The following is a 12,643-nucleotide window of genomic DNA, read 5'->3' as shown; positions in this document are numbered from 1 at the left end:
CAAAACTAATAAAAAAGGGGTATCGCAAAACAGATACAAGCTCAGTTTTCTTTCTTCATCTAGAAGAAAGAACTTACAGTACTTCAAGAAGTTCTCTTGATCCCCTTCTCTCCATAACTGCCATATCAGAAAAGGCATCTTGAGAAGAAACAAACAAAACTTCATTTAGCTCTACCATTCACACAGGAGTCCACTTTCTCATCCCTGTTCTATAGCAACTGTGGAGCAAAAGCATAACTAGAATCCAAATGCCCATCTTGGTCTTTTATCTGATGAAAAATTGACTCAATGAAAAACAAATCTTCTACTTATTTAAATGCTTCTACTTGAAATCAATCCCATAATCGCCAAGTTCCTCTCAGTCAAATCTGTCAGGCTCCGTACATGCTGGATCCGGACTGGATGGACCCCCACCACAGCAGCCTTCACTATCCATATGGTGCTCCCCTGGAACAACTCTAGCAGGAGGTCTCAGCTGCTGAAAAACATAGGAATACCATGTAGAAAGCATCAGAATCTTCCCCTCAGGATCTTCCATCTCCGACCCTTTGCTACCTATCTAACTCAAACATATTACAGAGCCTCACTGTTGGCCGTGCTGAAAAACGTTTAGCATTTGGCTTTCTATCAAACCTGTTGCTTGCCATTTTTCACTTGGAATTAGGCTGAAGAACTAAGACTAGATTTTAAATCCACACTCCAAGGCTTTTGTCAGAGCAGGACAGCTTGCCTTGACACAGAGATTCCTTGTCTTAAACTGCATTCAGGGCTCAGCAGCTCAAGGCCTCAACTGCTCTCTAAATTAAAAAGATCTCTGCCCCTTTGGCCTTAGCTTTTTCCTTGAATTCCTGTTTCTCATCAGGCAACATCCTGCATAGTCAAGCAACAAAAACCTCATCTTCCTCAGTCCCAGAGCAGCTAATGATTTCTATGCTCTCCCAGAAGGTTTGTGCTGTAGTCTGTCGCACCTGAACTCAAATGCACTTGACAGTTACTGCAGCTGCCTTTCTAGAATAGCCTCAAAAAGCTTAATAAGGCCACTATAGAAACACTCGGGCTCTGAATATAGCTTAGCCATGCAAGGATGAGAGCAATATCCTGCAGGGCTTTGCAGCCTGAGCAAAGAGGTGGCTGCATTTGGCAAAAACAGGGACCTGAGCATTTCTAGCCAGTTCTCCTCAAGGACACAGGGAAGGTAAAGCAGCCCACAGTTCTCACACAACAGACTACAATGGAGGATCTGCACAGAAGATGGACCTCAGGCTTTTTAGTAGATTCTTCTGAATTAACCTTCCTCCCAGGACTCACAAGTGCCTCAGTGGGATGGATGGAGCAGGATCCTGCTCCCCAGGACCTCCCACAGGTCTCAGGCAAACACAATAATAGAATGGCTTAGGTTGGAAGGAAATTTATAGCCAGTCAGTTTCAATCACCTACTTTAGCAACTCAGGCTGCCTTGGGCCTTATCCAATCTGGCCTTGAACACCTCCAGGGATGGGGCACCCAGAGCTCCTCTGGGCAGCCTATGGCAGTGCCTCACCACTCTTAGAACACAACATTTCTCCCTAACGTCTCACTTTAATTTCCCCTCTTTTAGTTTAAAGCCAGTCCCCCTTATCCTATCACTATCTAACTGTGTAAAATGTTTCTCCTCTTCCTGCTTATAATCTCCCATTAAGTACTGGAAAGCTGCAATGAGGTCTCCCCAGAGCCTTCTCTTTTCCGGGCTAAACAAGCCCCAGCCCCTCTGAACATCTTCATGGCCAATGATCAGCTCACTAAAAATACACTCAGATCAGGTAAAGTGAATATGAAACTGTTACTACAGCACTCCTGCAACCCTGTTGGAGACTTGAGCCATGGTTACTGTACATACCAGAGCATCTCAGCAGACAAGGTTCAAGATATCAGACACAAACAGAGCTTCCATGCATTTACATGCCAGGAGGCCCACAAGCTCTGCCCCCAGCTTCTAGATCTCGACCACCCAATTCCATCACATTACATCCCCCTCTGCAGCTCTAAAAGACTGCCCTCTGCCAGAGACATGGCACTCATCAGTGTTCAACCAGCCTAGAACAGGAAAACCTTCCTGTGCTTCACACACTGGATGCAGCACCTTCCTCGTGCAGCACAAGAGCTGGTTATGAAAGACAGGAGGACAGAAAGTCACATATGATCTCCTGAGACAAGGAGGGGGAAAATCTTGCTCTGCCAGTGTCTGACACTGCTGTAGTTTCCCCTCAGTGACAATATGGCCATTCAGCACTGCCACAAACCAGTGAGGAAAGACACTGTGTTAGCCGATGTAATTCACCCAGCCTGGCCCTAGAACTGAACCTGATCTCAAACACATCAGTGTTTACAGCAATCTTACCAGCAGCATTCAAGAGGGAATTAAAACCGTGAGAAATTAAAGAGCAGACAATAAATAAATAAATAAATCAGAAATAAAGCTGCCTTTGTTCTGCTCTTAACCTATGCACTGAAATGAGAGATGTTTGCATAGAAAGATCCTGCTCATGGGGCCTTAAAACCTTCTCCTCCCTCTGCTTTCATACCATTACTGTGTTCCACACCCACATCAGCTGCTCCCAGAAGCGTTTCCCCTACAGGTGAGCCTAAGAGTTCACGTTCACCAAGTGACTGTCACCCCACAGACATAGGACACTGACCAAGGAGCCTGAAAGGATCACAGAGGATCAATTAGTATCAGCCAGGAGACAAATTGCAAAGAGGGATTCATGCATCTCCAGATGGGGGAAAACCCTGAACAAAGAGATCAGACAGAGAATCAGCTCTCAAAGGGCCCAGCCTGCAGCTCAGGGGGGTTTCTGCCAGCGGGGTATTTTGTTGATAAGGGTTGCAGAGCTTCTCAGCCTCCCAGGCATGAGCCTGCAAGAGGGTAAGACATTCCCTGTTGGCCCAGTGATAATGTCTGTACTATCTAGTTATACAATAAGCCTTAGGTTGTTTTCCTTACACAGGCAGAGGCTGGCAAAGCTAAAATAAGCTACTCTTGTCTCACACTGCAGCATAACAGCCTCACACATACTTTCTTTCTCCCTACTGATACCTTCCTTCTTCCACTTGGCTGCTCAGAGGACACCGATGCCATCAGTGGAGGAGCATGGCACTCCCAAACCAAGCAGGGTATGGAAAATTTAAAAGAGGTTCAAACTCCAGCTGCTTTGATCAGGAGAGTAGCTTCACCAGAGCCAAAACAAATGTTTGCTGATAATCCCGTGCCCTTTGTTTGCTTGTGTAGATTCCATTTTAATAGCTTTCTTATGGTAAGTTTTACAGCTGGGGTCAGAGTGATAAAAAGCACAGATTATTCTCCACCATGCTCATTTGCCTGCCCCCAATTTGGTGCAGCCTTACCTTGAAAAAAGCAGATTCTTTGATTCAGGGTGCTCTGCTGACCCTTGCAAAACTTCACTTCCTTTATCACTTAACAAGCAGTTAGAAAAGCAATGGGCTGTTCCAGGGCAGAAGAAGAGTGAGTCATAACCAGGCTTTCCTGGAAGTCTTGAGGTACTCTTTCCTAGAGCACCCAAATCAAATATCTCTTTTAACCTTTGCATGATGCATTGATGGTTATTTGCCTCCCTCCAAGCACTACTCTGCCTGAGCCCCCACAGGATCCCTGAAACAACTGCAGAGCTGAGACTGTAACTGATCATAGGATGCTGGTAGTTCTTTCTCGCTCCCTCATATGAAGCAGAAACTTCACTGTCTGCGCAGAAGCTTCTAATGCAGCTGAAAACACAATGCTACAACTTTCATCTGTTCCTTCTAATTGATTTATTCAAGCTATGCCCCAGCTATTTCCCATTCTGAATGCCAAGAGAAGGAAAATGGGTTTTGTTTTGCCTTCATTATTTTTTCCAAGTTCAAACTGATCAGATTAGGAACCCTACCAGTATGCACCAATTACATGGAGAAATCTTTGTTTTCTCCAGTTAAAAATCAGAGTTGAACCAATTTACCTATTAAATGTGGCACAGCAAAAACTAGAAGTGCTCAGTAGTTTTCTGGTGCCAAGATGGAGTTCCTACTGCTTTTGTAGCAGGCTGAGAAATTACTACCAAGGTTTTAGTGTTGAATTTTATGAATGGAAAATAGTTTTGCCCCAGAGCTCATATTCATTATTCATAGCTTGGTTTGTTCCCTAAAAAACAGGAATGTAGCAACAAATTCAAGGTCTCCCTGGATGTTAGGTAACTGCAGATCAGGAACGCACAATGCTTTTCCATCCCTAATTCCTGTGTCAACATCTCCAAGGGTAAACACGTGGCAGAAGACAATTTACAAACATATCAGAACTTTCTGAATGATGAGTACAAATAACCAAGCAGGCCTAAAGCCGCAGCTAAGATGAGTTTCAATCTTGCAATTGCAGAATGTGGCAGGGAAACACTGCAGGTTTTCTGCACCTCCAAGCTGCTACTGCTTGCTCACACAAACCTCTTGTATACTCCTGTCAGTAATGCAAACTGCTCTGACACTAGCAAGCAGGAAAGAGAAACACAGGTGCAAACGCCAAGCACAACCAAGGTGAGAAACTTCAAGCAGATTCTGAAGCATCTCAGGGTTTAACCACAGCTGAGTATTCTGTAGCACACACACAGCAAAATAAAGCTGAGTCCTTGTCCACTCATGAGAGTTCAAGGAAATTTGTCTGTACTGACTTATCTGCAGTCACGATCTTTCTGGGCAGATCTTCACACATTTAAGACCTCCATCAGGGTTATGAGATATTTTCTCTACAAATCTTGTGTTGTTTTTGCTGTCTGGTTTTGGTTTTGTTTCGTTTGTTGTTTCTGTGTCATGTTTTCTTTTTTTTACCTCCCACTTAAGATGAAATCCCAAACATTTGTAAGACAGAGTTAACAGTAGAATATGAAGACATGATCCTCATCTGCTCAAGCCCAGAGGAAGCAGCCAGGCCAAGGAAAGTAGTTAGTTTGGAAAGGGTGCTGGCTAACAGATGAAACAAGCAAAAGAGACTCCTAGACACAGGCAGGTGTTCCACAGCAGACAGAGCTGGTAGGAAGAAGGCTCACTCGTGATCCCTTTTGAAGGAAATCCAAAAAACTATTAAATGGTGTCTCGATGCTGTGGGACCTCCAACAGATGAATTGGCTGGAAGAACTCCTAAGTTGTTTCAACACACAGGAGCTGCACTGTAGCTTTATGTGGTTATCTTATGCTCGGTCAGTTCATTGGCCTGGTGCAAACCACATATTCTTCATCTGTGCTGGGGGGTTGAGGTCCCAGATGTAGTGTTCCTTATCACAGAATTGTAGGGGTTGAAAAGGACTCTCTGGACATCACCCAGTACAACCCTCAGCTAAAGCAGGTTCCCTACAGCAGGTTGCACAGGAAAGTGTCCAGAGGGGCTTTGAGTATCTCCAGATAAGAAGACTCCATTGCCTCTCTGTGTAGCCTGTTCCAGTGCTCTGTCACCCTCAAAGTAAGTATGCTATTCCTCATGTTCAGATGGAACTTCCTGTGTTCCAGTTTGTGTCTTTTGTCCTATTTCTGGGCACCACTGAGCCTGACCCCATTGAATTCATAAGCATTGATAAGACCCACCCTTAGTTTTCTTTACTCCAGGTTTAACAGCACCAGGTCTCTCAGCCTTTCCTCTTACAGCAGATGCTCCATGCCCCTCATCACCTCTGTGGCCTTCCACTGGATTCTCTCCAGTAGTCTCCTGTCTTTCTTGAACTGGACATAGCACTTTAGATGTGGCCTCAACAGGGCAGAATAGAGGAGGAGGATCACCTCCCTCAACCTACTGGCCACCCTGTTTTTAATGTACCCCAGGATACCATTGGCTTTCCAGGCCATAAGGGTACACTGCTGGCTTATGGCCAGCCTGTTGTCATTCAGGACACCCAGGTCCTTCTCCACAGAGGTAATTTCCAGCAGGTCAGCCCCTCACTTGTACTGATGCATGCAGTTATTTCTCCCCAGGTGTAGGGCTGTACACTTGCCCTTGTTGAAACTTATTAAGTTCCTCTCCACCCAAGTCTCCACCCTGTTCATGTCTTGCTGAATGGCAGCACAGCTTTCTCATCCTTCTCATGTCTCGTCCACTCCTCCCAGCTTCATATTGTCACCAGACTTGCCAAGGGTGGACTCTATCCCTTCATTCAGGTCACTGATGTAGATGTTAAACAAGACCTTAATGAAGTCAAGGTACATAACATCCACTGTTCTCCCCACCTCTATCCAGCCAGTCAAGACTTCATAGAAGGCTACCAGGTTAGTCAAGAATGACTTCCCCTTGGCGAATCTACAATGACTACTCTTGATAACCTTCTCTTCCACTTGCTTGGAGATTACATCCAAAATAAGTTGTTCCACCATGTTCCCAGAGATAAAGATGAGACTGACTGCTGCTTTAAGCCTGAAGTACCACTGAGACTCCTGTATTGCCACACCACAGGCTGAAGTGCCATTCAGGAGGCACGACCACACTATCATTTCTTTCCAACAAATTCATCTCAAGAAGTTTCTGCCACTTCTAGCAACTCATTCTTGCTTCCTGCCCACAGAAAACACTATAGGATGGGGGGAAAAAAAGTGAAAAGGAGGGGGGAGCACAGGAAATACAGACATAAATCAGAAGACAGGGCCTAAATGGTATTACAGAGATGGAATTAGGAAGCTGCTCTACTGCTGCATAAGTGAATGCATTTGTTGTACCATCTAGAGGGGAAAACAACACAAAAAAAACTACCATACTGTTACTGGAACCTCTGTAAAGATGGATTACTTTGTTAGAGCAGGAAGAGACTGCCCATAAGGCCCTAACCATCTATAGGTGTTCTTAAGAGTGCACTGAAGCAGCTGGCATACCTCAGGAAATCCACCCTGAGCCCAAATGTCTGCCTTGGCTGCTCTAGTGGCCATCAGAAGCACAGCACCTGTGGTATTGCAGAGCACCAATACTGAGGTTTTATCTGGAGCCAAATGGCACGGGCTTCCCAGGGATGGCTTTTTCTTCACTATACCAACCCCTGTCTTCTCAGTGCCAGACATAGGCAGGTCCTTGCTTTCCATCTAATGCCCCATCTCAATGAGGAACCACACCATCCTGTATCAGGAGTCATTTGAAACACCACTCAGCCCCCATGTGACTGCCCAGCTACAGCCACATGCCCTGTGCAGCAGCCATGTCCTGGGTCAGTTGATGTGAGTAAGGAACCAAGGGCCTAAAGGACAGGGCAGCAAGGAACCCCAGTAAATCCTGTTCTGTTCCCAAGGAGAAAGCCTTACGCCTTTTCCTTAACTGCAGGTCTGATTTCTCCCTGCAGCTGTGTGGAAAAAGCCTGTCAGAAAGTGATGCTCTGCAGAAACAAAGACTTCAGAGGGGCTTTCCTCCCCATGAGAAATATATAAAGACTGCATAAAAGACTTTGTTCTCAAGACTTCCTGGGTCACGCTATAGGAACAAGGCTTCTCATTTTCAAATAGCTTCCTACCAATTGCATTTAATTAACATTTGGAGAAGTTTAAATATCAAGCACCTGAACAATGGGTCTGACCTTCCCAAAGAAGATCACCCCTGCCCCCTCCTTGAAACAAAACTGTTTGATAGTCTGAGCACAACATCCCTTCTTTTCATCCCCTGCAGACAAAAACATATTGGAAAACTTGTGGGTTTTGCATGAAGTGGAGATAACCTGCCCTGACCGGCCCTTGTATATCATGCTGTATCTGGCCGCTGTGTCGACTAGGTGTAACTTGCAGCTGATTTTTCCCCCTGCAACCCCGTGCCCTCACCGAGATGCTGCAGGAGACCAGAGTCATTGTATGGGACCTCGTGGGGACAAGTAAGCATAGGACACGTCAGTGCAGAGCTGTCGCCAGGCCGGGGACATCCAGGAGGTGGCACTGTTAAACTGCTGAGGTTTGCCACGAAACGGTGGTTGGTTTTTGTTTCCCCTCCCACCTCCTCCCCCGTAATCTTTTTTCCTGCCTTGAGGATGGCGATGCAGCATTACAAAAAGCTTGGCTGAAAAATAACAACCCAACAAACTAAACCTCCGTAAAGCAGACGATGGCTTTATGATTGCGGGAGTGTTTCTCTCGTGCTCTCTCACATCAGAACTTCAGCGGGCTGGCTAGCTGAGATAGAGATGTTTACTCTGCACAAGGTGATGTTATACAACTTTCACCCTCCAGCAACTACCGGAACTGTTCTGTTTTAACCCTCTGACACCTGGACCCAGCCCATCCAAAGTCCCTTTTAACTTTTTTTTTTCTTTCTTTTTCCAGGCAGCCTACACCCTTAATGCGCTGTAATGCAGTACACCTACCTGGTGCTGACCTAGCAGGCAAACAACAAAAGCACTTTATCAGGACAGACACGTTATCGCTGCTCAGCACCCCAGCTCCCTCTCCCTGAGCAAACAGTGTGCAGGGGACAGCCACTCCAGCTCCCAGGCAGGGGAATGGTGCAAGCCTACCATTCTGCAAGCAGTTTGCACCAGGACTGGCTGAGCACTCATTCCTGCTGGGACTCAACAGGTCTATAATCTCCATGGATGAGGAAGCCATGCTGCAAGACTTGCCAAGACTCTTCTAGTGGCACCTTGATGTCCCAGCAAGGCCCTGCAGGAGCGTGGCTTGCTCACTGCAGGAAGGCGTCTGAACAAGCTACTGCGTACTGATTCACAGCAGTGCTTTTATTCTTTGTGAACTTCAAATTAAGCATTAACTGGGAAGAGCATTGCTAAAACATCCTGAAATCACCACTCCCATCAGTAATACAGACAGCAGGTTTCCTTGCAGGCCCTCCCCAGCCTCTTTAGCTACACTCACTGCAGCATAAAGCCTCTGCATGCAGGAATCATTGATATACATGCAACTATTTCAATGTTTGCAGGAGAAAGATAATCATGAAAAAACACGTGCTGGATTTTAATTCCTTAGACTTGTGCAGTAGCAGTGGAGAAACTAGCCAGCCATGACCTGCTAGCCCTCCCTAAGCTACATCTGGCAGTGGCTGGAAGGAAATCAGTGGTCAGAGGCTCAGCATGGGAACCACTCACCTACACCAATTCTGCTTTCAGGACTTCAACAAGTTCACAGATAAGTGCTACTCCCCTTGAGCAAAAAGGTCCACAACTGCTCACCAGCCTGTCTTCTTCAAGTAACAGCTTAGATGAGTCATAGTAAAGATTGCAGTGACTGTGTCTTTTTTTAGTGATTTGAAAGTTCTCACAGCCATGTTTTCCTCCCTGAAACTTGGCCCTTCTCTACCACAACTGTAGAAACTACCAACAGAAAGCGAGGCTCTGCAAATTATATGATTCAGGAAAGCAGTGCCCAAACTTCTAACCAGACAGGCCAGAAGTTCTCATCCTCTCCTGAACATGATGCAGTACATCCAGGTGGAAGAGCTACTCCATGTACATGCACAAAGTCTCTCAGTAGACTCAAAATCTCTCAGAACACTCACCTTTGCTGCAGGCAAGCATGCAAGCCTGTAGCTACCCTGCTTCCCACCAAGGCTAGCAAGAAGAATAGACATGGTGGTGATGGGTTGATGATGATCTCATCAACCTAAATCTATGATCTCATCATCTAAACTAGATGATCTCCATGGTCTTTTTCCAATCTCTATGATCTTATGTTTCTCCAGGAACTCCTCAAATTTGGTAAGAGAACTACCCAGAAGCACTGATTTTCTGGCCACCAACCCCATTAACAGCTTTCCCAAGGAGCTGGCAGCCCCTCCTCTCTCATAACAAGGGCTTGCACCTGGGCTCTTGACACAGGAAAGGCTGTCATGAAACACAGAAGGGTTGCAGTGCCCCAGCTGCTACTACCTCTGCCATCACCAGCGGCCCTTCAAAGCAGGCCCCTCTGAAGTAATACCAGTAATTGCGAAAAGCAGTGAGGATCCAGCCACAGACTTTAAGAACTCTTGAACTATCCTGCTGGGCCCTTGCTTTTTGGCACGTACCGAGTGTCACGCACCAACACAGGGCAAACGGCATGAAAATAGAAAGCTTCCAGTTAAGCAATCATCTTGATTTGTATCAAAACCGCTTTCCTAGCGCTTTAAGATTTCAGTGATAAAAATCTCCTTGCACGTTAGAGACGTACATCCACAGTATGAGGTGATTTCAACCTACGTTGACAAGACAGAGCTCTTTCCTCAGTAACTAGGACAAATGCTAACTCTGGCATTATCCCATCTGACCTCAGCAGCCAGCCAAAAATGTAGGGAGCGGCAAGTTTCCGTTACAAGCTGATTTGGTAGCTAAATAAGGTGTTCCCTCCATCCCTTACAAAGAATGCATAAATTCCTTCTTTCTACCCACTGTGAGCGCAGCAAAGATCAAACAACACAAAGCAATGTATTTGCTCACATTCTCACGTCCTTTTTTGAAATTCATACCCTGTTTAAAGGTCTCTTCAGAGCGTGACAACAGCTCTGGCTGCTCCGTCTGTGGGACTCAAGGGTGCTACCAGCTTTGGGTGATTGACCCTTCTCAGCCAAGGACTGCTGCCCTGCAGAGAGAAGCTGGACATGGCACACACCTGCTCCCCCAACCTGGTGCACCAGAAGAATTGTCAGTGCCAGATATTGATGCAGCTGCCTATCCCCCACAGTGGATCCACAGCCTGTTCATTAACAGCTTCAGCTGCCAACACAAGACTCAGAAGACTTCTTCCTGAGAATCACCCTTAGTTTGCAGCCCCTTACTTTCTCACAGTTCCCATTCAGAGCTGTGTTTCTCCCTCAGGCCAGGATGGCAATACCTGCCATCCCAAAGAAAATGGGTTCAGCAAGGTGATCCTACTTGAGGGGGGAAGATTTGCTGTTGAGAGTGCAAAGGGTGTGGGGATCAATTTTGTTTCCTCTGTGGCTCATCTCAGAGTTAGAGAGAAGGAACAGAGGCATGGGGAGAGATGGATCATGTGTTCAGAAGCAATTAAGCACTAGGACGGCCTTTCTCCATCATTAAGAGAGATCTTTACTGATCTTTACTGATTCTTCTTAGTCCTTGTGTATCTGAACAGTCAACAGTCAGCAGAAACACACGTCACCTGTCAGGAGTGTGTGTCTGGGCCTGGGGTTCAACCGTTTCCATCATCAAATTCACATTAGGGACTTTTATTTTTTACTCCCAACATGGAGATTCCCTTTCCACCACCACTTTCAGTGAGGTTCAGTCTATCTGTGATAGACTTCAGTCCATTAGTGCCTGCTGCAGCACTTACTGAAATCAATAGAAAAGAGCCCATTTCACCAATTAAGGTGGGAATTAAATTCTTTCTTTTTCCAAGCAGCCTTGAAGTATTGCTTTCTTCTGAACCAGCCTTTTCTACATCTGCTCAAGGGTTGTTTCTCCCGCTGGTTTTAGGAATGCCAAGATGGCTGAACATAGCCAGTTTTTCTAGAGGATTAAAAATATTTGAGGGCTGAGTACTAAATGCTCTCATGCTTTTTGTGCTGAATACTTAGAAAACGTCTCTCCTAAACACGGAGCACAGTGGTTTCCCCATCTCAAAGCCAAGATGCCTTTCAGGCTGGTCAAAACCTGTGTTAACATTTAACAATAAGGGTCTGCTCTGCGCATCCTAACAAAAGGAGAGAGGCACACCCTCTTCTTTTTCCAGTGACTATGATACTAAAGCATTTAAACATTTGTACAGTGCTCATTTGCACACTGCACTTAACAGCACGGAAGACCTCAAACTATTTTACCTATTGAGCTCAGTGAAACACAAGCTGCATGATGAGCAAACCGCTAGCTCCACAGCTTGCTTCCATTTGAGTAAGTGCTAGAGCTGATAATAAAACACAGAACAAGCGACAGTTGTATGAACACTCCCTTAAGTAGCATTTGGTATTCCAGAGCTTGAACTTTGCGATAGAGTAATTACTGCTTTGTTTCTAAGGGAAGTTGAGGCCAGCAGCACAGCCGGGAATTTCTTACATTTCTGGATGCCCAGCATCCCTGCAGAAAGCAGCTGTCGCGTCCCTGTTTCTCACATCTGTGGGTGACTCAGCTGCCCCAGCAGAGTTTCACCCAGATCCCTCCCCAGGCAAGGCAGGAGCAGCCGTGCCAGCTCCCACCCGCGCAGGCTGGGGCAGCACCAGGCCTCAGAGCTGTGTGAGCTCGCAGGGCTGCTCACGGCTGGGCCCAGGTGAGCCACGGGCATGCTGTCAGGGGGCCCTGCCAGGAAACACCGGCATCTTTCCCAATCGTTGCTGGAGCAGACAGCACCCAGGTGTGCTATTTAGCTGGCCCGGGTGTGGCTCTCATCCATTACAGTCAGTCCCTGCGATGCTTTGCCCTGAGTCAGGTGCTGGCAGGCCTCCTGGGATCCTCCGTCTCCAGGCAGAGGGAAGATGGGGGCATGCAACTGTCTATCCTGTGCCAGGGGAGCCTCACATCTTCTTTTAGCTAGCCTGTGCTTTTATACAAGGGAATAAACTGGGTCTAGAATCAAAACAGGGTTTGAACTGCTTAGCTAAGCAGGCACAAGCCCATTTGAATGCACTTAGGCGAGTTGACAACTGGTTTTTATCTGGTTAGCGCTCATCAATTAATTACAGACCAGCATGTCCACACCATGGTTTCTCTGTGATTTAGCCAAGCCAATT

General features: G+C 46.3%; 1 protein-coding gene and 1 long non-coding RNA gene across 3 annotated transcripts in view; one reads left to right on the top strand and one right to left on the bottom strand.

Moving 5' to 3' along the window:
- F13A1 (coagulation factor XIII A chain) overlaps window positions 1-12,643 on the bottom strand; it is a 208,662-nt gene that overhangs the window by 166,570 nt on the left and 29,449 nt on the right. The window lies entirely within an intron of this gene.
- On the top strand, window positions 7,992-9,517 carry LOC146761956 (uncharacterized). Its single transcript, XR_014942790.1, has 2 exons — window positions 7,992-8,174; window positions 8,296-9,517. It is a non-coding gene; the product is annotated as an uncharacterized LOC146761956 (long non-coding RNA).

This window comes from Coturnix japonica, chromosome 2 (genome assembly GCF_054131305.1).
Source record: "Coturnix japonica strain WE chromosome 2, WE-NBRP24, whole genome shotgun sequence".
NCBI classification, from domain to species: Eukaryota; Metazoa; Chordata; class Aves; order Galliformes; family Phasianidae; genus Coturnix; species Coturnix japonica.
This window is presented reverse-complemented; position numbering and strand designations above follow the sequence as displayed.